A 25,908-nucleotide genomic window follows, 5' to 3' on the forward strand; every position below is an offset into this window, starting at 1 on the left:
TAAGCATAACATGCCCAATACCTAATGAACTTCTAAACTAATTTATTCAACTGATCATGACAGAAGCAGCTGTGGTCTCTACGGTCTTTTCCCCCCATCATCCTCTTAGAAAGAATTAACTAACCCTTTCTGGTCCCCTTTCCCCTCAAAAAGGACATTACACTAAACATGTTTCTATACTGCAATAGCTGGTTTTAAAAAAAAAAAAGTTTCTCCCAAACTTTAATATATAGATGTCTCAGCTGCAGGAGCATGAGCTTTGGACAGAGACAGACCAGGATCAATCAATCATTTACTTACTAACTGTGTGACCTTGGACAAGTCATTAAACTCCCTGAGCTGATGTTCTCTACTAGGCATACTTCCATATACTTCTTCCCTCCACACAGTGAATCATTTCCTGATTCACATACTAAAACCAAGCCCTGCTGATTTGGCCTCCTAAATATTTTTAGAATGTAGCCCTTCTTTCTCCATTCATATTACCACTCAATGCATCCTCCACACCGTCACAATATCACTACATGCCTCCTTTGCTTAAAACCAAAATTAAAGTTTTGCTTTATTATTTCAAAATTCTTGGCCATTAATTTGGGTGTTTGTACTTGTGTGTTTATTTTTTGAAATTACCATAAGGAATCACCTAAACCCCAACCCCTCTATAGGACATAACTATTGTTAGCATCTTGGTATACTGCCTTCCAGTGTTTTTTCTTGTGCATTATATTTGGATTACATAGTTAGATCATTCATTCAATTCTGTAACATAATTTTTTCAACTAACATTATAACACAGTATATATAACGTATTTGTCCTTATTGCTGCATAGCTTTCAATAAGCACCTTTTTAAAATAATTATCATTTTTAATAACTCATAGTTTCCCCATGAGTGGATTTATAATTTAGACTGGTCATAGTTTAGGTGGTCATTTAAGTTTTTTCCAATTTCTCAATATTATAAATAATAGCATCTGAGGGAAAGTTCATTCTATATATTGGATTATTTCCTTAGGACAGAGTGTCCCAGAAGTGGAATTACTGTGTCAAAATGCATGAACATTTTTATGGTTCTTGAGATACACTCTGCCTAATTGTTGTCCAAAAGTGCTGTACCAATTTACACTGCTATCACCAATGAATGCCACTTTCATGGCAACCTCACCAGAATCATGTACTGTATTAGTATGTGTGGTGGTGGTGGGATGGGGGGTGGGGGTAGTTAACAGGGGAAAAGCAAATCCTCATTGTTGTTTTCATGTATACATGAAAATAATAGTCTCCCACGATTGTTACACTAAGTTTTGAGTCTACAGAGTTTTTGATTGCCACGAAGTTATTGTAGGTTCTTAGAGGAATAATATGCTGAAAATTTATTTACTCATTTATCAAAAAATCATTGAGTACCTGTTTCTGCCAGACACTGTACAAAGTATGGAAGTGCACAAAAAGTATTTACAATCCCTGCCCCAGAGGAATTCACAGTCCACACAGTCCAGTGATGAAAACCAGAAACTATGTTTCATCCCTTTCACCTGGATAAGGGCTATGAGAGGAACACGTGGGAACTCAGAGGCATGTCACTTACCAAAGGGACAGGACAGAAGGAAGAGGAGGCAGTCAGCAAGAGGAGTCATCAAGAAGTTCTGATCTCGTCCATAGGGATAAGTTGAAGTTGACCCACACATAGATGAGAGAAAACATTTAGGAAAGAGGAAATAGCATGAGCAAAGTTGTGGAAGCTGGACAGTGCTTCCACACTGAGTGAATAATAATATGTATTGTGGTTTTACTGGAGTGTAGAGTCTAAGACTGGATGTTGCAAGAGATGACAGCAGAGAGCCTGGAAAAGGCCAGATCAGAAAGCTCTTGTGGACTGTTGAAGAGCTTGGACTTCATGGGAGCCATGACCCAGTCCTATGTCATATGCAGAAGAGTGCTCAGTAAGAAGGGACTCACAAGTCCCTATAGGTGTTGAGCGTCTGAACTACAGAAGTCAAACCCCGATCACAACATCCCGCTGTGTCAACTCTTTTTGTCTCATATGTTAGTCTTCTCTTGCCAAGCAGTGCAGAACTTTTGGGGTATTTTTCACAGAACCTAGCACATTGGTAGGCACATGGCAGGGGCTCCAATAATGCTCATGGATCAACCAACTGGAGGTACCTCCTGCAATAATACATATACTCAAGAAACCCTTACTGCCCTGGCATAGCGCCAGCCAATCTCAGCAGGAGCTCAGTCACTGCCTCTCTTGGCAGATGTACTGCCTCAGAAAGCTACGTCCCCCCTTCTTGCTCCTTCTGCCAAATAAAAAAATGTGCCTGGGTACAAGAAACTAAAAAGTATGTGATAACTAAGCAGCACATCGGGTGGCCAGCGGGGAGGCCTGAGGGACATAAATCCTTCCCCATAGTACATTCCTCAAGCCAAGGACTCCCTCAGCTCCACTGGCAGTTTAGGAGTGCCACCACGACCCCCCCACAAAAATCAAATAGGTTTTTCCAATTGAGCATGTTAAAAGTCTCCTTTGAGTAGCTGCTGACCTTCTCTGAAGTATTACAACTTTCTACATTAATAACATCTGCTTTAATGATGACAAGGATATTAACAGGATGATTATTTCAACAATTAATATAATAGCAAGTCATTCATGCCCTGCTAGTAGTGGTATGAGCTGTGGGCAATGGGATCTGATGTGCTGCCTAAGATCCATCTGAGGAGGCAGTATTAAAATGATTTGTTTCTGTGTCATCTCCCCTCCCAGATTGTGAATTCCTGGATGGCAGAGACCACAATCTATTTAATATCGGCATTCCTCCTGCCTTTCAGGATAGACCCTGGCCCAGAGTGGTGCTCAGGGAGTACCTGCTGAAGTGAACTCCAGGTACCACTGTCCCCACCCCCTTCCTCATTCATGCTTTTTAAGAAACAAAGAAGCAGGCGGTATAGAAAACGAAGCCAGGAGACTTGGGAGACAGAAAGGAGACATCTTTGCAGGAGCCCAATCCACTCCAGCCTTTAGGAAAGGCTGTTTTGTAATATAAAAAATGATCATTATGATTCATTAATTGCTTATTTTGTGGTAGATGCATTGCTAAGTATTTTACTTCTCATTCTTACAACAACTCTTTGAGGTTAAGAATTATATCAAGGTCACAATGGCCCTGAGACTCTTTTAGAACAACGACTCTGGAGTCAGACTACCTGGGTTCAAACCCCAGCTCTGCCATGTATCAGCTGTATGATGCTGGGTAAATGCCTTAACTCCTCTGTGCCTTAGTTTTCTCAGTTGTAAAATGAGAATAATATTACAGCACCTTCCCCATAAGGTTGTGAAAATTCGGTGAGATAACATACCAGCAAGTGAAGCATTCAGGAGCTTTCTAAATGAAATTATTATTACTACTGGTCCCATTTAATAGATGGCTCCAAATATCACACTCTTAACATTGCGTAAGGTTAAGAGAGATTGCTTCATCAATAAAGCAGGACCAGGACCAATTTCTGATTTGGTGATGGAGGCTGGAGCCAGAAGGGTTTTCAGTGCACAAAGCTACCTATGTCATAACCTTGATGAAAACTCTTCAGGATAGCCTTTGTTTTCCATCCCCCAGGAAGACAGTCACTGTCTCCTCTGGACCCCGATATTCTCTACAGACTTCTGTCACAGCAACATTTGCTGCACCTTTGTGATTTACACATCTGTCTTTCTCCATTAGACTCTGAACTCCTAGAAGGCAGAGACTCTTTTATTAATCTTTGCAATCCCAGCCTCCAGCACTGCCCTGGCAACAAGCAGATGCAACAGGTGAAAGAATCCTAGGTGGGCACTGTTTCAGTAAATGGTTTCCCAGTGTTCCTGACATGGCAGCTCCTTAAAAGTGAACTGTATATTTGAAGTTCATGGGATGAACCCAAGTTCCTCATCCATCAGTAGGGCAGAAGGACAGGCAAAACAGTGATGAGAGAGACAACAAAGGAGGATCAGAGCGAGAAGCTGGGGACCAGTGGTGTCTTTGTTCAGTAGACTCCAAGGAGCAGAGGCTCAAAAGAGAGGTTGAATCTTCAGCCCAGAAACTGCTGAATCTAAGCTTTCTATGGTGGGGAAGATGTACAAGGTCCTCACCAAGCAGAGAGCAACAACGGCTAGAAATGGCCATTCTCGTTGGAAATCAACACAGCAAGGGAGACCCAGTCTACTCTCTCTGAATTATCTGGTGACCCTGAGATGAGCCCAACCACTGGGCCCTACCATGCTGGCTTAAAGGAAAGAACACTGGGCAAAGAGTTCGAAGACCGAAGTTCAGTCCTGGAAATGTACCAATTTTTCAATTAATAAATACTTGAGGATCTACTATATGTCAGGATTGCACTAGGCACCTGTAATACAACAATGAACATATCACTAATCTGCTGTCAGCCCCTGGAAAAGTCACTACCCCTTCTCTGAGCCTCAGTGTCCTCATAACGACACATGGAAGATAACCTCTATGTCATAGGATTGTTTTGTGTATCAGATGTGTTTTGGAAAGTTTACTGCACAACTTTGCAAAGGTAAAGGTTGTATTTTTTACTAGATCTAAACTAGACGGCTTAGTAAAAGCAAGGACAGTCCCCACCAAATAAATGCCAAGGACAACTCCCTCTGCCAGGTCTGGATAGAAACCAGCGGCACATTCCTAACCACTGAATTCCATGGAAGATGGTGATGGAAGAGCAGAAATCTGACACGTTCTCTTCAAATTCCTCTCAGGATCTTTCCCATAGTTACTGGTATCAGTGTTCATCGCTGGGAACTGCACTATGGGCCTCTTGGATGAGCCCCCTGGATGCAACTGAAACTTCTTAAAACAAGAACAGACTTAAAACTTTGTGGTTTAGAGGCACCTTTCCAGACACTGAGCTAAAATTACCTGACCCTTGGTCTTTCAACTGTTTGGAAACATTTGGTGGCCATTAAGCCTGTTGTTTCCTCATTTTCCTGCTTACTGGCACAAACACAACAAAACAGAAAGCTTGATGCTCTAACAATGCTCTCTGATTAGTGGTTTGCAGAATCCTCTGTAATTTTATGATTTGCCGGCTAGAAGAGTAAGAACAATGGAGTGCAAATAGTGGTGTGGCCCAGGGGGGAGTCAGGCACCCTGAACCTTAGACTTTGTTCTACTGTGGACTGGCTCTGTAAACTTGATTACAGACCTTAATTGCCTCATCCAAAAAATGGAGGAACTGAACCATATCAGTGTTGCATGAACTCTTCCATGAAAAACCAGTGTTCCTCAAGATGTTAATGAGAGCTCCTCAGAAAAGGGGCTCCAAGATCAAATAAAAACAGGAAACTTGGCATACTCCATCCCTTCCTCCCCACCCTCCCCAGTCACATGCACGCTAAGGCTCTAAGAAGTCAACAATAAAGAAATGTACTTTGCATTATTCAGTCTGACTTTTCCTAGATTATTAACATCTCTTCTGAGGAAGACACATTGGAATAGATCTCTCGGGTCTCTAGTCAGCTCTAACCCACTGTGATTTGTATCAGAAGTACTTAACCAGTGCCTGGAGCACCCCTGCTTCCCACTAACCCAGTGAGGCACTTAAATGATACTCTGGCTTACAGAAATTCATTACATGTAGTTCACTTTACTGTAGTGAGAGTACTAATTTTTTTTATGACATCTTTACTGGAGTATAATTGCTCTACAATGGTGTGTTAGTTTCTGCTTTATAACAAAGTGAATCAGTTATACATATACAAATATCCCCATATCTCCTCCCTCTTGAGTCTCCCTCCCACCCGCCCTATCCCACCCCTCTAGGTGGTCACAAACCACCGAGCTGATCTCCCGGTGCTATGTGGCTGCTTCCCACTAGCTATCTATTTTACATTTGGTAGTGTATATATGTCCATGCCACTCTCTCACTTCGTCCCAGCTTACCCTTCCCCTTCCCCGTGTCCTCATGTCCATTCTCTACATCTGTGTCTTTATTCCTGCCCTGCCCCTAGGTTCTTCAGAACCATTTTTTTTTTAAGATTCCATATATATGTGTTAGCATACGGTACTTGTTTTTCTCTTTCTGACTTACTTCACTCTGTATGACAGACTCTAGGTCCATCCGCCTCACTACAAATAACTCAATTTCGTTTCTTTTTATGGCTGTGTAATATTCCATTGTATATATGTGCCACATCTTCTTCATCCATTCATCTGTCGATGGACACTTAGGTTGCTTCCATGTCCTGGCTATTGTAAATAGAGCTGCAATGAACATTGTGGTACATGACTCTTTGAATTATGGTTTTCTCAGGGTATATGCCCAGTAGTGGAATTGCTGGGTCGTATGGTAATTCTATTTTTAGTTGTCTAAGGAACCTCCATACCGTTTCCATGGTGGCTGTATCAATTTACATTCCCACCAACAGGGCAAGAGGGTTCCCTTTTCTCCACACCCTCTCCAGCATTTATTGTTTGTAGATTTTTTGATGATGGCCATTCTGACTGGTGTGAGGTGATACCTCATTGTAGTTTTGATTTGCATTTCTCTAATGATTAGTGCTGTTGAGCATCCTTTCATGTGTTCGTTGGCGATCTGTATATCTTCTTTGGAGAAATGTCTATTTAGATCTTCTGCCCATTTTTGGATTGGGTTGTTGGTTTTTTTTGATATTGAGCTGCATGAGCTGCTTGTAAATTTTGGAGGTTAATCCTTTGTCAGTTGCTTCGTTTGCAAATATTTTCTCCCATTCTGAGGGTGAGAGTACTAATTCTTAAAGACTCAGAATACAAGACACTTAAAACACTAAGATGGGGGCTTCCCTGGTGGTGCAGCGGTGGAGAATTCGCCTGCCAATGCAGGGGACACGGGTTCGAGCCCTGGTCTGGGAAGATCCCACATGCCGCGGAGCAACTGGGCCCGTGAGCCACAACGACTGAGCCTGCGTGTCTGGAGCCTGTGCTCCGCAACAAGAGAGGCCGCAATAGTGAGAGGTCCACGCACCGCGATGAAGAGTGGCCCCCGCTCGCCGCAACTAGAGAAAGCCCTCGCATAGAAACGAAGACCCAACACAGCCAAAAATAAATAAATAAATTTATAAAATTAAAAAAAAAAAAAAACACTAAGATGGGAAACCTGCAGTTACTAAGCTCCTAATACTTGTTCCATACTGTGCTCGCATTTGTCCATACATTATATTATTTAATGCTTAGACAACCATAAGACATAGTTATCCTTTTATTACAGAGAAGAAAACTGAGGCTTGAAGAGGCTAAGTAACTTGCCCAAGGTCATTCAGCTAGAATATGACGAGCACCAGATTTCAAACCCAGGACTACCTGTCTCCCAATTCTTGGTTCTGTTTGGGGCTCTGCCACCATAATTACTAGAAGATCGATCACTAACCTTCTTCCCTAACCTTCCCTGGTCTCAACTGTCAAGTGGGAATAGTAATCCTTGCACTGCTGCCCTCAAAGAGTTGCTCTAAGACTCAAAGGCAATAATAGGTATGAAAGGGCTCTGTAATATATAAAGATATGAATATAAGGGGCACTTGAAATATTATGAACAAATTTTGCTATTTCCTTTCATGACTTTTTAAGGTACTTGAGGTTCTTGTAGGCTTCCCATGAAGTCAACTGTCCTTATCCCAGTCACCCCACCTCCCTGCCCCGCTCCAAAATAGTGTTCCTTAAACTTTCCATTTAGAACTTTGGATAAACAGAAAACATGTCAACTTCTCAGTATTGAGTACTCTTTAGGCTAATTGTCAGAGTCACACTAAGCAGCCAATCTGCTTAAGGAGTCAGAAGTAAAAACAGCAGTGAGGGTGGGAGTGTTGGGAGGCCTGTAGATATAGGAGACTCCTTAAATAGTGCAACATGCCTGGGAAATAGGTCCAAAGGGTCATTTGGGACAGCAGATCATAGAAGCCTTCGTATGAAATCTATCCAGAAGATCAACAAGTACGTTGTGTATGGGAGTAGGAGGGGGCAGGGTTGGCCAGCTTCAATTTGTTCTGGGATGGAAAACACCTTGGCAGGGCCCTGACCGTAGAAACAGTAGTAGATGAGTAGGGCTCTCAACTCATTCTCTAGCCCAGCCTGGGATCACACCCTCATGATCCACACTGCTGTGGCCATCTGCTCCCTTCAGCTTCTGACAGAGTAAGGCCAAAACCAATAGCAAAGCATTCTTGGAACCAGGCCCTGGTCAGGGACAGATGAATAAATAGCAAAGTCCCTCCTCTTAGAGAGGAAGGCACTGCACCAACATAGTTTGAGCCTAACCAGAGGTTCTCTTGTAAAACAAAGTCTCTGGCTCATGGGGTATATTCAAGAATTGTGTGAACTGAATGAATCCAAGGAGCATTCTTCTATGACATAAGAGCACCTGTGGTGTCAGGAGCCCTGGATTCCAGTCCTCATTCTGGCATGAATAATTCAGTGAATCTGGGCAAATTACTTAACTTCTGTGGACCTCAGTTTACCCACCTGTAAAGCCTGCTCTGTCTACCCCACAAGTTGCTATTTGTAGCCAGTGACATAATAGTTGAGACATTTACTCTGTAAATGGCATGAGATGGAACAGTGGGAGCTGACAGAGCATTGGGACACATGGTCTTAAAAGTTCAGAGCCCAGTCTGGGGAAGACTTGAAATAAGCTCCTTTTCTTTCTCCCCAGGCAATTTAAGTCTGCTTTTCTCACACTGAAGTCATTCTTTGCATTTCTATTGAAGGGAGAGGGAAATGTGCCACTCAAGTATGGAACAGAAAGCCTGCCATCCTTCTACTTTTCAAAGTTTGTTCAGATTCACTGTAATGCAAAAGAGAGCAAAAGATTTGGATTTCTAATCCTAGCTTTTGTTAATCAAAAGCTGTAAAACCATAAACAAGCCTCAACCTCTCTCAGCCTTAGTTTCCGCATCTGTAAATTGGTGGAAGATTTCCTAAGTCATAAGATTATAGTTAAGATTCAATTAATTAATGATGAAAGAGTGTTTTGTAACCCACAAAATGCCACACAAACATCAGTCATTACAGAGCTGTCTTCCCATCAGCTCATGAGCTACACAGGACAGTGGTTATCACTAAATTGACAGGTGAGATAATCGAAGCCCAGAGAAAATACTGATGGTGACACACAGCTCAACTCTGACTTCCTCCATCAAAGGTAATTATTCCTTTTATTTGTTATAGGAGTTATTCATTAGTTTGTTAGCCTCATTAAACTAACAGATCTCTGGGGGACAGAGCTACATATATTTTATGCATTTTTGTACCTCAATGCCCAGCACTGGCACACCAGAAAGATGCTAAAGAAATACTGGCAGTAGAAACACATCTAGAACACCCAGGACTCCTAATCCCAGGTATACAGTTCTTATAACAGGAAGTGGCCCAAACCTCATAGACTGACTCATCATAACTTATCTCTTCCTCAATTCCTCCACCCTAGCACGACTTTCCATTACTGGAGAGAGTCTCTAAGCCTTTGTAGGTGCTGATCCCTCAGCCTTGAACACTCCTCATATGCTTCTTTGCTGAGCTAATTCCTATTCACCCCTCAGACTTGGAGGCCTTTCTAATCTCCCCTAATACTGGGTCAGGTATTCCCTCTCCACCACCACCCCCATGTCTGTTTTATCATAGAATCCTAGCACACAGCATGTGTCAAAAGTATCCGTTGATGGTTGAATGACTGAAATAGTGGATCTAGAAATCCAAAGGAGATTCTTGGCCTGGAAGTCAGGAGGGCTGACTGTTTCTAATTCTAGCTCCACCACTGCTGTGCTCAGTGATCTTGGGCAAGCCCCAGTTCTTCCTGGACCATCCATAAATGAGCTATCACCTATGAATGAACTCAAAAGCACTGACAATATATGAGACTTAGACTCATGCTAAGTCCTAAGGGTGAGGAACTTCTGAAGCCAGTTGTGTGCTCCAGAGTATGGGAGGCCCAATATCCTCACCCCACGAGCAGCACCAGGTACACTGAACTATGCTGTCAGCAGCCTCCCAGCCTGTTGGTTTACTTAATTTCTCCTGATGAAGTGCCAAGAATAAATCGTAGGTGAGCAGCAGAACACTTTAATGAGACCAGAGCCTAATGAATCTTTTCCTTCCTGTGTCAATTAGAATTTCAAAGCTAGGATCCCCAAGGACCAATTTATTGGGAACAGAGAGAAGCCTTTTGTTCATCAGCTACTGCCTGAGCTACTTTCCCTGGTCCTGTATGTCTGCTATGTAACAATCTTGCTTACTCAGATATGCCACCTGGTGAGACAGACAATACTTCTGGGGTCTGAACTTGAGGAAGGAAAGGAGGGGTCTAGGGTGTTTCTGGGGGTGAGTGGGGAGGTGGTAAGAGAATCAGAGCAGCCCTGACTTGAATGGCACCTCCCAAGGATACTGGTCTTCAAAGAGCTAATAGCAGCAGATCAACTTGCCATTCACCCAACTAAGTATCAGGTATTGTGTGACACCTATTTGCCTAAGGTATTTTGAATCCTCCCAACAACCCCCGAAGTGGGTACCAACAGCACTATTTTTTTTTTTCGGCCGCACGGCAAGGCTTGCAGGATGGGCTCTCAGTTCTCCGACCAGGGATTGAACCCAGGCCGCGGCAGTGAAAGCCTGGAATCCTAACCACTAGGCCACCAGGGAACTCCCTCAACAGCACTATTTTACAGACAGAGAAACTGTGGCTCTGAGAGATAAAGTAAGAATTTTAAGGAACTAAGGAAGTAGTTGAGGAACTAGCTGAAGAACACAACCAGTAGTTGGTAGACAGGGATTTGAACTCACAATCGGAACTTGCAATTCCAGAGACTGGGCTCTTTCTCTGAAACCACAGCAACCTTGCCCCAGGGCTGGCAGGGCCAGCGGCTGATGTCCTGAATGGCAGAGATGGCCTGTGGGCCGCCGTGGCCATGTTGGACACTTGCCACCAACACGCTGTCTTTTGCCCAGGCACAAGCTAGAGTGCCTGTGCATTGCTGGTCCTTCCATTCAATGAAGTTGGCAATCTCACCCCGAGAACATAATCCAAGTAGAGTCACCATTGACATTACCCCCAGACTCCTACCCCAGAAATCTTTTGATTTATGACGAGTTGCTAATCCTTGATCTAATAGCTCCCAGGTGCCTAGTTCTCTTGCCTCCCACACTGTCCTCTCCAAGTCACACAGGGCCAGCCCAGTTGCCACTGCAATGTCATCAATAGAGGCAAATTCCAAGGTGAGAAGGTAAGCAAGTCAGGTTTCCAAATGGTTATGAAATGGAATTTTAGGACTCTGGTGGGAAAAACACTTAAGAGTGAGGTCAAGAGGTTTGTCCAAATTTACAGAACTAGAAAATAGCAAGAACCGGAACACAGGCATATATTGAATCCTAACCTGGCATCTATCTACCAAGAGCAAGAATAATAAATACAGAAAAAATGAGATCAGTGGTTTAAATTTTTTTTTTAACTTTTAATTTTGAGATAATTATAGATTCACATGTAGTAATAAATACTTTTTTTGGGGGGGGGAGGGGGGGCGCTGCGCCTCACCGCTTTCAGGATCTTAGTTCCCCAACCAGTGACTGAACCCAGGTCCTCGGCAGTGAAAGCTCAGAGTCCTAACTGCTGGATCGCCAAGGAATTTCCCAATAAATACTTTTTAAAAGCACTTAGCACAGTGTCTGGCACATAGAAACCCACCCAAGAAGTATTGGCTATTAGATGATTAGGAAAAAGGGAGAGGGCATTCAGGATGGGCTTTTGAGGAAGAATTACTAAGTTTCTCTTTACAGAATGCTGAGGTATACCCATATAACACTTTAAATAATCTTTCCAATGATCCCATCAAGCAGGTATTAACATCCCCATTTTACAGATGAGAAAACTGCTCTCAGAAGTCAACTAACTTATCCAAGATTACTTTGTCCCAGTACATGCCAAAGCTGGGATTCAAATCCAGATATATCCAACTCCAAACGCTATGCTCTTTCTACATTGCTTCTCTCAAGATAATACAGGCTGGGCTTAAAAGACAAGCCTGGATGTAGACTGGAGGTTAAGAGCAGGCTGCCGGTTAAGTAGGGGGGATAGCATGAACTAGGATGCGAAATTTAGCAACATACTGTCTTTGCGAAGAGTGGTCGTTCAAAGACATTGGCCAGAATAAAACAGTAAACTCACATGACAAAGACAAAATAAAAAGCTAAGGGGCAGATGGCAGAGGGTCACCGAATGCTAGCTGCTCTTGCCAACTATGTGTATCACAACTTGACTCCCTTTTGCTGGACACTAAAGAAAGAGAGGTAGCATGCCAAAACTGAAGAGCCAGAGACTGGGAGGCAAAGGAAATCAAGTTCTACCACTAACTAGTTAAGTGGCCTTGGGCAAGTCACTCGTCCTCTCTGGGTTTCTAATACCAGAGGATCAAACTAAAAGATGTCCAGGGACCTCTCTAACTTTGACCTTCCAGGAATCACTCTATTACCAGGTCATGTGTACAAATGTGAGTCTGGGAAATGCTAATGCTGTGATTAAGCAAAGAAGCCTGAAATGAAACAGAGTAATGGTATGACAGGAACCTTGGGTACAGGGATAGAGAAAGAGAGCTAAGTGAGGGAGAGGAGAATAAAGGAATTAAATGGGATCCAAGTTAATCTTGGATAAAAGCCAGAAGCCAGCAGGCAGGCAAGGGAAGGGAGGCTGAACCAGGATAGTTACCAATCCTGGCCTTCCTACTAACTTGCTATGTGGCCCTGGATATTAGCCTCATTTTCCCATTGGCCAAATGCAGGGTCCTATATGTTCTGGCCTCAGCTGTCCCCTCTCCAACCTTAACCCTGCTTCTTTCTCTTTGGTGCTGTTCCAACCACACTGTCTGCCTCCTAGTTTCTCTACAAACATGCTCTTATCTTGGGGCCTAGCCTGCATATCTTTCTTCATAACACATATGAAATAATCTAATAATTAATGATTTACTCGTTTTCTGTCTCCCCCACTGAAACAAGTTCCATGAAGGCAGTCTTTGTTTTGTTCACTACCATATCTCAGCTACAAGAATAGTATCAGGCATTTGTTGAATGGATCCCTAAGGTCCCTTCCAATTCTGGCATGCTATGATTAACTTATGGGCTTATGGAACTGGTGAAAATCTCAGAAGTTCAAAGTTCAAGCCTGGGTGAACTTAGGTTTAACCTGTCCTTTTGGCTCCAATTTTTGATATTTGCTTTGCCTCAGAGGGTCTTCAAAAATCATCTCCAAATGTAACAATGACATCCTAACACACAAGTACACACGTGCACAAATAGACAAATATATACCACTTAATTCAAGAATTATTATCGTATACTAGATGTGAAACACAGCATTTCCTTAACCTGGAAAATGAGGCCTTATGCAGTTTAGCCCCAACTTACTTTGATAACTTTAACCCTAACCACACTCCATTCCTGAAATCCTATGCTCTGGCTACAATGGACTGTTTACTCTTCTCTGAGACACACATGTAAGCTTCTGTGCCTTTGCCCTCACTGGTCTCTTTGCTTGGAAGCTACAGACTCCCTTTCTCAACTGCCAAATACTTCATCTTTCACGACTGTCAAATGTCTCATCTTTGAAGTCCAACTCAAATATCAGCTCTTTTGTGAAGCCTTCCTTGATCTCTCAGGCAGTTAGTATCCCCCCCTCCTCCAAGTTCCCAAAGCACTCCACATGCTTCCATTATAGTGATCATCACTGCCACCTACTTACTTTATCTACCTCTTCTCCTTGATCAGTTATGGGCTCCAAAGGCCTTGACCATGTGTTTGCCTTCTCCTTATCCCTAAGGACCTATCTCTGTGCCTGGCACATATGTTTATCATATTGGATGTTAACATGGTACCACAACTAATAACACTTCTTAACCTTCACTGGCAGACTTGATCAGATAGTTCATCCAACCAAAAGTTGGTTTCCCTCATACTTCTACTCACTAATATGAACTCCTATGGGACTGGAGAAGAAGCTGGAAAGAAAGAGGAGAAATAGTATTTGCAGAGCCTTGAATGTCATGCTAAGGACACTGGATTTTATTCTAGAGGTTTTATGAGCAGGAAAGTGATACGAATAAGATCTGTATCTTAAAACCTATGGAGAGAAAAAGGAGGTTATATTTCAGGGGCAAAGACTGGAGATGGGGAGACAGGCTAGTTGACAATGAAAAAGTCTCAGTGAGAGAGGATTAATATCTGGCCTTGGATGGTAGCATTGGGGATAAGAAGATGGGCAAAACATTTCAGAGACAAAACCACATAATGAAAGCAGTTGCCTACTTTACCTGAGTAAAACTCTGCTCAAAACAAACTTCCTCCAGGTGGAACTTTGGGACCTCTTTGCATCCAAGATGGCCCTGAGGGTAACCAGAGCAGGGAAAAAGCCTCCATGACTAGGTGAAGGGGAAGAAGCAAGTCTAGGATTCGCAAAGGCCAAGCTCCAAGCCAGTGAGTAGGGCTGTAGGAGACAGCTCAAGGTCCTGCTAATAGCTGCTACCTGCAGAAGCTTCAGCAAAGAAGTCGGGTCTGTGCCCTGAGCAGAAAGATGCCCTCCTGACTTGGGAGAGCTCTAGCCAGCTTTAATACCAGGGACTCTGATGATTTTCAGCAGTGCTTTGTTGAGGAAAATTATCCAAAAACTGGAAGTAAGGGAAAAAGACAACTGTGTGAACTTTTAAAGTCATGTTAGGACATTTTTTTTTAGTATGTATCTGAGAGTCATCTGATACTCTTGGAGAATGGAATTTTGTTTGATTTACTGTTCACAAACAGTTGGGGCCCAAATATTTTAAAACTCTGCAAAGTTAGAGGTTAACATATAGCAAACTGAGAAGTAGAAAAGATAACATGAAATGTTACATTTTCATTAGGACATTAATCAATTTTGGATCTAATTTAGCAATCTCATTTCAGCAATCCTTTTTCCACTAAGAACATAAATCCAGTTTCTCAGCTATTCTCTTTCTGCTGGTTCCCACACTGAGTTAAACAAAACTTGACACATGCTCACCACATGGATGAGAATTATGCCCTGACATAGCACACACATCCACAGGCCTGCCTACCTACCTCACAGGAACCAGATGCCAGGAGGCAAAAGAAGCCTGATATCCAGGCACAGGATGTTAGTGAAGTGAAACAGGTGGTCACTTATGAAATGACATAAAGCTCAGTGTAGCAGAAAGGGCACAAAGCTGAGAGTCAGACCTGCCACTAATTCATTGTGTGACCTTGGGCCTATTACTTACTGCCCCTTGCTGGGCCTCAATTTCACAATTATAAAACGGGTAAGTTGATCTAGCTCAGTGTTGTTTTATAAACTGTGTTCCTGGCAACTCTGCAGGTTTAAGGCAGATGCCTCAGAGCCTGTCTTTGATGAGGGTAAGGGGGAGGCTGGACTGGTGGACTCTGGGCCCACCACTGCCACTTCTAACAGAGCAGCTCTGTTTGAGATGTTTAATTATATGTTTAAATAAAGGGCTCCTCCATAAACTTGATAACTGTTAGTTAAGATCTCTTCCCACTCTGACATCCTAAAATTCCATCATTTTATGGCAAATGATCCTGAGGACAATACAGAGCCAAAAATATCTCCTCTTACCCTATACTTAAAAACGTATCATTAGAAGAGGGTCTCATTAAGAAGGCCCTAGCAGTTGAGTAGGAAGGGGTGAGGAAGGGGACAAGTGGGCAGAGGAGGGCTCAGAAAAGGGCAGAGACTAAAGGCCCGCCCCTTTTGCAAATGAAGATTGAGTGGAACCCAAGGCCAGGGACAGAACCCTTTCAGGGAGGGCTTAGATTCACTGGCCTTATCAAGACTAAGGAGTTGGACTCTAGCCCCTGACTCTGCCACATAAAGGCAGATGCCTTCAGTTTCCTTAAAGTAAAATCTCTACAAGTAAGGTGCTTTGTAAACTGAAAAATGATTACAGATTTGAAGACCTATTAGAGCAATCTTATTCTTAAATCTTTCATAGTATTCTCCTCTCCTGCCAGGTCCCTGAAGGAGGCTCATCACACTTGAGATGTGTAGACCCTCTCTCTTCCTTCCTTACATTTCAGAGTTGGGCATACAAGGGGCTTATTGCTTGGAATATTCCCCTCATTCAACTTTGAAAATGACAAGTGCACTTCTTACTAGGGAGTCCATGTTCCATGTTGAAGATGGAAACCTGGCCTCTCGCTTAGTGATTGGACCTCTGGGCCACACACGTGGATCCTAGAGAAGTTGGTTTGAGGCAGGAGAGCAGAAGAAACTCATGGGAAAATGCACTGAAGGCATGGAGATATTCCCATTATACTAAAGCCACTGCATACCCCTTCCTGGGCACTCTTGAACACTCTACCCTCCTGGAAGGGCAGAGGCCAGAGGCAGTATGATACTCAGCAAAGAGCTTACTATACTAAATGCATGGGGTCTATGGAGGCAGGAGGACCTGAGTTCAAAACCCAGCTCTTTCACAGGCTAAGTATATGACCTCTGGCAAATTCATTTACTTCACTGAGCCTCAGCTTTTCCCTCTGGAGCTATTAATAACTTAATGAGTTATAAAGATTAACGAAGATAATTTTAACTTAAAACACCTATGACAATACCTGGCACATAGTAGGCACTTGATAAATGTGACTTCCATCAACAGGGAAAGGGCAAATGACAAAAGATGACTGAACGTGATTCATATGACGTAGGGAGGACTAGGGGATGAACCCCAGTGAGCAGATCAGAGCCGTGAGTGGCTCAGAATGGGAATGGGCTGATTTGGAGAGTCTGTTGTGCTATTCTAAGAGCATCTGGATCCTGTACCAGCCAAAGCAAATCAAACAGGAGTGCTTATGAAGAGCTTGTTTCTAAAACAAGTATGGGCTGTGTTATTGACACACGCCACAGGGGAATTGAGAAGACTGTTGGCAGAGATATTAAGAAAGCTGACATGCTTTCAGTTCCAATCTTTGCTACTACCTACGTATGGGTACAGCTGACCTTGGCTCCAGAGGAGAAAACCCTGGACTGAGACACAAGAGACCTAGGTTCTGGTCTGAGCGTGACTCTGAGCAGGCGACATCATCTCTCAGGCCTCAGTTTTTTCTTTCTCCTCCAAATAATAACAATTCTTTACATGCCTACTCTATTATCACTATCCTCATTTTCTATGGCTCAGAGAAATTAAGCTAATACAGGCCGGCATCTGAATTCCAGGTCTGCTGTTAAAGCCAGTAGTCTTTCCACTCTATTGCATCATCTCTCAGTGTTAACTGACGGGGTGAAACCAGGTGGACCAAGGCATTTCTGGACTTGAAAATTTTATGATTCTTAGCAGCCTGAAATTGTGGTTTCAAGAGCATTCTAAATATATACTGTAGTGCTAACCTGCTAGTTAAGAAGCCTTCTCCTATAAATGAAATCCTCAACACCAAGGGCAAAAGCTGAGTACAAGCCAACTTGAGAGCCAGAGGAGAGCGGACAATGAAATTTTAGGAAGCCCTGAAGAGGCCCCTGGAGAATACATTGCCTAATTCATTTTACAGATGGGGATATGGAGGCTGCAAAAAGAGAAACAGCTTGACTGGGAAAACCCAGAAAGTGGGTGACAGAGCACAAACTGGGTTCTATGCCTCATGGACTCTCTCATACTTGTTATCTACTCAGTCTCCAACATTCCAGGCCATTCTGATTTCCTCATTGATTTTTTTTTTCCAAATGCTGAGTGACAGGCAGGTCACTGCCCCTGCAGCCGACTCCCAAACACTTCTCGTTGTAGGTAATGGCTCTTTCTTTCTGTCTCTGCTGCAGCATTAAGCAGGACTGAATCTGAGTCTTCTCTTTTGGTCCCCTCCTCTTTTTTTCCTTTGAATGACAGACCAAGTGCCTTTGGAGGCACAGAACTGGAAGAGACATACCAGCAATTATAGAACAACTTTCTACTTCATTCCCTCTTTTTGGAGCTGAGGAAACTGAGGCCCAGAGATATTAAATGCTTTCCCAAGGTTGAGTTAGTAGAACAGGCTTAAGAGCCTGGGCCACAATACTCACCTGCTACTACAATCTGACACTGAACACAGGATATCAGAATTTATTTCAACCACTAGTGGCTGAACACCAATCCAGGCCAGGCATTTTTTCATCATCTCCTATTAGCATCACAATAACTGTATAGGCATTATTGTTCCCATTTTGGCAGAGGAGGAAACTACAGCTTGGAGCGGTTAGTCACAAAGGAAATGAGTATCACAGCAAGGATTCAAATCTTTGGCTTTAAAGCTTCCTCTCTTTCCCCAGCAGCATATAGCCTGAGGTTTTTAAGAATATATACAATGGTGGGAAAGATGGAGTTAATTAATCTTCCTAAAGACAAGTTATCCTGTAGATAACTTTGTCTCTTGCCCTATGCACTTAAGTACACTAACTCTTGATATATTATGCTAACTGAGGAGATGGGGAGGGAGATGAAGGTACGGGAGACCAGTAGAGACTCCTAATACAAAATGACGGATAACGCAAAAGCAGCAATTTCTGCTTTTGTGTTAACATGATCTTTTGTAGGATAGTTTTGGGGCTTTTTTCTGCATCTGCCCCATTAGGTCGTAAGTCCCCTTTATTCATGTCCTACTCATCTTATGATTCTGGTATCAAACTTGCTGATGGACCTTGGTTTCCTGATTTATGGTTTCCCAGCTTGGGTTTTTGATCTCTTGGCCTTATTCTTAGGCTCAGATCCCTACCTCTCTGCCACAGTCAACGGCCTTAAAACTGCCCTCTAGGAGCTGTCAGTCACTCTTCTGTCAGGCTTGCTGCTCCAGTGGGACACAAACATGCCTCATGAATACAGGCAAAACTCTTCAACAAAATATTAGTAAACCAAAACCAACACCATACAAAAAGGATTATACACTATAACCAAGTGGGATTTATTCTAGGAATGAGGTTGGTTTAAAATCCAAAAATCAATAACATAGTGCCATGTTAGTAGAATAAAGGATAAAAACTACACAAACAAAATCCAACATCCATCCATAATAAAACCTCTGAGTAAACTAGAAATAGAAGAGAACTTACTTGGCCTGATAAAAGAAGTCTACCAAAAAACCCTACAGCTAACATCATATTTAATGGTGAAAGACTGAATACTTTCTCCTTAAAATTGGGAACAAGGTTAAGAGTGTCTGCTTTCACCAATTCTGTTCAACATTGTACCGGAGGTCCTAGCCGGTAGAGTCACGCAGAGCGATTTTATGGACGTAAGATTATGTCATTCCTCTACTCAAAACTCTCCAGTGGCTTCCTATTTCACTCAGAATAAAGCCCTACATGATCTGAGTCCCTGTCTACCCTTGTGACTTCTCCATAATCCACTCTTCCTATTGCTCACTTCATCTCTAGCTACACTGACCTCCTTTTGTTCCTCAAGACACTAAGCATGCTCCTGTTTTAGGGCTTCTGAACTTGCTGAACTCTATGCCTGGAATGTTATTCCCCAAGATATACACATAACTCATAGTACTTCAGCTCGTGCATATTTCTGAACAGAGTTTATTTTCTCACAGAGGCCTTCTTTCATCACACAGTCCCTCCCTATTCCCTTACCTTGCTTTATTTTTATTCCTATGTATTCATTTGTTTACCCTCCACTAGAATTTAGGATACAAGAGAGAAAACTATTTTCTTCACTGCTACATTTCAAACACTTAAAACTGTGCCTGGCACATAGTGGACACTCAATAAATACACACTGAATGAATGGACGTCTTTAAAAAGATATTCATATATAGGAGAATGAATAAAGGCGGGGTTGGGAGGGTGGGAACCACTGTCCCAAGAGTCTGAGAAGGACCAGGGTTTTAGGTCATGGAGAAAGAGCCAGTGTAGAATAGAAAAAACTTGGTTCTCTAAAGCCAGATTCTTCTAAGTTCTAAGCTTAGGTCTTCCAGTCACTGCCTGTGTATCCCTCTCTAAGTCTCCGTAATTTATAAAATGAGAATATCACCACCTACCTCCCAAGCTGCTATGAAAACGAAATCAATTTATGTAGAGCATTCAATATAGCACCTGATAATATAGTAGATACTACAAATAATTAAACATTCTCTGATACCTCTGTCCCTCAAGAAGAACCTAGAACTACCTTAAAAATTACCTAGCTCCACCTTAGTGAAATGCATAGATGTCTATAGGGCTGTTGCCCCTGAAGTATGACCTTCATACCCATTTTAACTTCTCTTTCTTATCATTCTTCTTTTACCTCTCCCTTACTGTTAGCTTTCAGCTCTCACCTCTAGCTGCTGCTAGTAGAGCAGCTCCTCCTCCCCTTTTTATACACCGCTCTTAATCTTATGGAGGTTTAGAAACCAGATTGCTAAGCTTGTTACAACAACACGTAAAAATAGGAATAAATTAGTGCTGTGCAAGGTCTTAAGGATGACAATGCTTTGTTACCTTCTTGTTTTTCAGTTGGACTCTGGAAAATTGAGGATGCTAGATAAATAAGACACTATATGGATATCAGTATATTATACAATATTTTACATAGAATCGTTCATATTTTAAAATAGTCAGTAGTGGAACTTCTTCACAGGGCAGTTGTCACGAAAACAATAAAAGCCAAGCTTGATGCCCAGGCCATGTAAAGGCCAGAAGCTATAGAACATTAGATTAACCAAGACAGAAAGAGAGGACAGGAAGAGTCTGGAGATTCAGAATAGGAGGGAAGGTTGGCCAGTGTGGATTCCAGGAGCATCAGGTTGGAGGACAGATCCCTCTGTGCACCCTCAGGCAGGCAGAGGGAAGAACAGAATGCCCCTTGTTACAGAGTGTAAAGAAAGTGACCTATATCACTGGCCAAGAGAGAGAGAAATGGTGGGAAAACTGGAATGCCCACGGCCTCTGATAAGATATGAGGCTGCAGTACAAGTGCCTTTTTCACTAGCAGTTGGAGGGTGGGGGTTGGGGGAAGGCAGGGAACCTAGGACCAGAAGAGGAATAGCCCTCCTGTTCTAACATGCTGGGGATGGACTCTTGAAACCAACTATATCTGTACTGGCAGTGGCCTTGGAGCCAGGCTGTGTGAGTGCATTTAAACCTGCACTCTGCAGCCCACATGCTGCAAATCATGGCTGCCAATGCTGCCTGGTTTTTGTCTCTGTGCCCTGGAAAGACTGAACTTGTGGAAAGACTGAACTTCTGGTAGGGCCTGCAGAAGGAGAGGAGGAGAAGGGCCTGGGAGAAAATTTACGGTGTAAATTTCCAAGGCAAAACCTTCCCTTTTACCTTTGGGGAGTGGGGTGGCAAATAGGTCAGGGACTGAGATGCCAAGGATACTTATAACACTTTCTTCTCACCTTCTCTCATGTCAGTCATGCTGTTCTACAGTTCACAAAGCTTTCCAACTTGCATCTCCCATTTGATTGTCTACAATATCCTGTATGGTTGGTGCACACAAAATAGACGTGTGGGCGCAGTGAGGTACTCCAATTTACAAATAGGGAAATGCAGATGATCCAAGGGCAAATACTGAGCGAGAAGATAAAAACCCAGGTTTTCCAACTGCAACTCAGCTCTCCAGGTCCCCATCTGTGCTGGCCCAAGTGCTTATGGAATCCCACGTGTTACAGATGTTTTCTTCTCCTTCCAGTCATATTTAGCCTTGGCCTCCGCCTGCTTGAAGGTTCTTCCTTTCCCCCTCACTAAAAATGCCATTGCTCAGAAAGGAGCCCCAACTCTTGCCTGCCCTGCTGGGCCCTTCAAATAACTAGACCTCCTTCCTGAATCCCTAAGGAGGTCTGTTTTCTTGAATTTTATAAGAAAAATCATGATTCCAGGGAGATTAGCATTCCAAGGAAAGCCTGACAAGGCAGAGAGAACAATGGTATTCACAGTTAGACTGACCTGGGTTCTAATATCAGCTTTACGGATTCCCAGGTGTAAACCTGGGCAAGTTACTTCAGTTTCCTGAGTCTCAATTCCCTCATCTACAAGATGGGGTTTTGTCTAGTTTAAATGGGATCCATAACACTATTGGTTCTTAATATGTTGATTTCCCTTCCTGTTTCACCATCTGCAGTCTTCCTTCTAAGATTCCCTGGACTTCCCTCTTCACACAGTCCCACTCTAATCACTCCGTCCTCACCTCCACTGATGATCACATTCTGCAGGACTGATAAAACCACAGGATTTTCTGAAGCTGACTCTGGGCTTGGTAGGTCACAATCAAGACTGAAATCAGGAAAAGTCTCTAAGGGCTATGAAGTCACGTTAAGAGAGCTTAAGGGAGAAGGGGTTTAGCTGCCAGGTCCAGAATACCCCCCAGCAGAAAGCAGCTGGCAGAAGCCAGAAGGAATTGAGGATGCTTTGCTTTATTCATGGCAAACGATCCCAGCCTGTCTCATGGCACCTCCAGGAAAGCAAGTTCAATTCTCCTCCCAGTACAAAAGGCTGCCTATGACAGTCTCTTAGGCATGGAGTAGGAGAGTAATTATCTGTAAGTTATCTGTACTAAGGGTAAAAATAAGCCCCAAACTAGTTACCTTGTATCTTGGCCCAAGTTTGCCCAGAGTTTGCCTAGGCACCCTCACTCACCAGTACCAAGGCTGAGCTCAGCCAGCAGTTTCCTCTTTTGCGTTACAGGGTCAGCACCAACTGTCTCAGGGAAGAGGGCTCACCTATAACAGAGAGAAATCAGTCAGGGTCTTGCTCAGAACAGGCATGAACTTAGGTCAATGAAGGCATGCAAAGTTCCTGCCCTTACATGTCTTGCATCCTAGCAAAAGATAGGGTAATAATTAAATATATAGTTTCAGGTTGTGCTATAAAGAAAAATAAATAAGCAGAGTCAGGAAAGAAGGAATGACAAGGAGTGAGAATGAGGTCTGTTTTAGATAAATCGGTCAAGGAAGACTTCTCCAAGAAGCAATTGCTAGACAGAGACCTGAATAAAGTAAGGGGGTAAGACCTGCAAAGATCAGAGGGAAGAGTGTTTCAGAGAGGGGAAATAAGTGCAAAAGCCCTGAGGCAACAATAGGCAAGAGTAAGCTTGTTATGCTAAAGAACAAGAAAGTCAACACAGAATATAGTGATGGGAAGAATGAGGTTCCTCCAGGCTTCAGTAACCTGGAACCCAGCTGGGACAAACTTTCAAGCACTCTGAGATTGATTTCAGGTTTCTCTGCTCACCTCCTCCTCTGTTGGGTAAGGGACAGAGAAACTCCTATATGTTACTTGGAATGTGGGGTAGAGAGAAAACAGAGAAACTCCTATGTATTACTTGGAATGTGGGGTAGAAATGACTGGGGTAAGGAGAACAGTAGCACGTGCCAGGCACTGTTGTAAACCCTTTATTTGTATTAACTCGTTTAATCTTTACAAACTCTTGTAAGGTTGGTGTGTTATTACATTTCCCCATTTTACTAATGGGGAAACAGACAGAGAAGTTAAGTAAATTTGCCCCAAGTCACACAGCTAATAGATGGTAGACCTGGGACTTTAACCCTGGAAGTCCAACCTCCAGGGCTTGCCTTCTTAACCACACACTATACCACTTCTCAAAAACAGAAGAAAAAACACAGGAAACGCATTCTCTAGTCCTAGCTGACATGGCTCACAGCCCCCATTTATACCCAAGTCTGAGATCCTCTCCATTTACTTGCAGTCCAAGCTTTTTACTGAATACCAGTTGAATAACTCTGGAGTCCTTCAGCCAGGTGGTTCCAGAGGATACTGTGATCACAAAGCTATGATGATAACCACAACAACAATAGCCATTTAACAGCCACTAACATTTAATGCACACTTTGAAATAGACTAGGTACTGGGCTAAGCACCTTACATGTACTATTTTATTTCAGAGAAGGAATGACAGTTGCTATAAGACCTGGGTAGAGGGATCTGTGGGGGGCTCCACGCCTGGAACAAAGCAGCAAACACAAGGAACTAAAGGATCCGTGTAGGCCAGGGTCAAAGCACAAAGGCAGAGGCACTAATGGGTGGGTGGTAAGAGGAAAGGACTATCAGCACCTCCAATTAACATGTCAACAAACTGAACTCATCTTCCATTTCCCAGCCCCCATGTTTCACCAAATGGTATAACAATTCTCCGAAGTACATATATTTTTTAACATCTTTATTGGAGTATAATTGCTTTACAATGTTGTTAGTTTCTGCTGTATAACGAGGTGAATCAGCTATATGCATACATATACCCCCATATCCCCTCCCTCTTGCGCCTCCCTCCCACCCTTCCTATTCCACCCCTCTAGGTGGTCACAAAGCACCGAGCTGATCTCCCTGTGCTATGTGGCTGCTTCCCACTAGCTATCTATTTACATTTGGTAGTGTATATATGTCAATGCTACTCTCTCACCAAGTACATATTTAGACTCCAAAATGTTCACTCATGCTCTCCAACCCCTTCTTCCCTCATTCCCACAACTGCCAAGTCCTTGTAGGGGTTTTTTTTGTTTTTGTTTTTGTTTTTGTTTTCAGTCTCTAACAGCTCTACATCCAAATCATCTTCTTTATTCCCTACTGTGTCAACTTCCTCTTGGTTCAGGATCTCATTATCTCCTGCCTGCACTGCTGGAATAATTCTTAGAATTTATTGACATTACAAGGACAGGCTGTTACAGCAGCCTCTTCCCTGGTCTCTCTTTCACTAGTCTCCCCCGACCCTTCCTGTTCCAATCTATTGAGCCCACACTGCCAGACTAATGTTCCTAATGCCACTCCCCTGCTCAAAAAAATGTCATGGCTCCCAATCACCTCAGCCTTGCTCTCTAGACTCTCATACCATGGGTCTGGTCATCATCTACCTTACCTCTACTGTGGGCTTTCCAGCTCCCATACTTTTATCCATGTTGTTGCCTCACCTGGAATGCCTCTCTTCATTTGTACATATTCAAATCCTTCTTAATCTTCAAGGCCTAGCAATTCAATGAAGTTATCCTGAACCCTTTCTTACCTCTCTGTCATGTTCTTGAAACATCTCTGGCTGTGACTACTATCTGGCTCTGGCCTCACCATCCACTAAGGCTTCAGAACACTTCTCCTGTTGTTCTTCCTTGTAAAGATTCCTACTGCTTCCAGACAAGGAAAACCTCGTCAGTTAAGATTTCTGTTCCAATTCCTACTACATACATACATTCATTTACTTATTTATTCATTCATTCATTCATTTATTTATGGCTGCATTGGGTCTTTGCTGCTGCGTGGGGTTCATTCATTCATTCATTCATGTATTTATTTATGGCTGCGTTGGGTCTTTGCTGCGGCACGGGGGCTTTCTCTATTTGCAGCGAGCGGGGGCTGCTCTTCCTTGCGGAGCACAGGCTCTAGGCACACGGGCTTCAGTAGTTGTGGTGTGAGGGCTCAGCAGTTGTGGCTCGCAGGCTCAGTAGTTGTGGTGCACCGGCTTAGTTGCTCCGCAACACGTGGGATCTTCCTGGACCAGGGCTCAAACCCGTGTCCCCTGCATTGGCAGGCGGATTCTTAACCACTGTGCCATCAGGGTAGTCCCCTACTACTCTTATCTTACTCTGGATCTATCTCCTAACAAGAGACCTGAGTTTTAATCTGAGCCTCAGATTCCTTAACTACAAAATGGGGATACAATTCCCATCCAGCCTACAATATAGGGAGTTTGTAAGAATCAATGTGACAACAGGAGAGGAAAGGGGAAGGGTTGAGATGGGAGACCCAGCCAAATCTTTAACAGCTCTTTTTGTCAGCTGCAAAACCCCAAGTCTTCTACCCAATTAATCGAAAACAATTCCTGGGCCTTCTTAGCCATGGTCACAACTCTGGGTTAGGGGTTATAGAGGATGCAGGGATGAATGAGAACAAATCTTATCCTTAGGCTCCTGGCAAGAACTGTGGAGTAAAGTCCTGGTACGAC

The 25,908-nt window shown here is 43.1% G+C and overlaps 1 protein-coding gene across 7 annotated transcripts in view; it reads right to left on the minus strand.

Moving 5' to 3' along the window:
- RALY (RALY heterogeneous nuclear ribonucleoprotein) overlaps positions 1 to 25,908 on the minus strand; it is an 81,379-nt gene that overhangs the window by 20,900 nt on the left and 34,571 nt on the right. For 6 of the 7 annotated variants that reach the window (XM_061207744.1, XM_061207747.1, XM_061207746.1 and 3 more), the window contains one exon: positions 22,599 to 22,681. The exons of the other annotated variant lie outside the window; for it this stretch is intronic. The gene's annotated coding sequence lies outside the window, so the exon portion shown is untranslated. The remainder of the gene's footprint in view (positions 1 to 22,598; positions 22,682 to 25,908) is intronic. 7 annotated transcript variants of the gene reach the window in all.

The sequence above is a fragment of the Eubalaena glacialis genome, chromosome 13, assembly GCF_028564815.1.
Source record: "Eubalaena glacialis isolate mEubGla1 chromosome 13, mEubGla1.1.hap2.+ XY, whole genome shotgun sequence".
Classification (NCBI taxonomy): Eukaryota; Metazoa; Chordata; class Mammalia; order Artiodactyla; family Balaenidae; genus Eubalaena; species Eubalaena glacialis.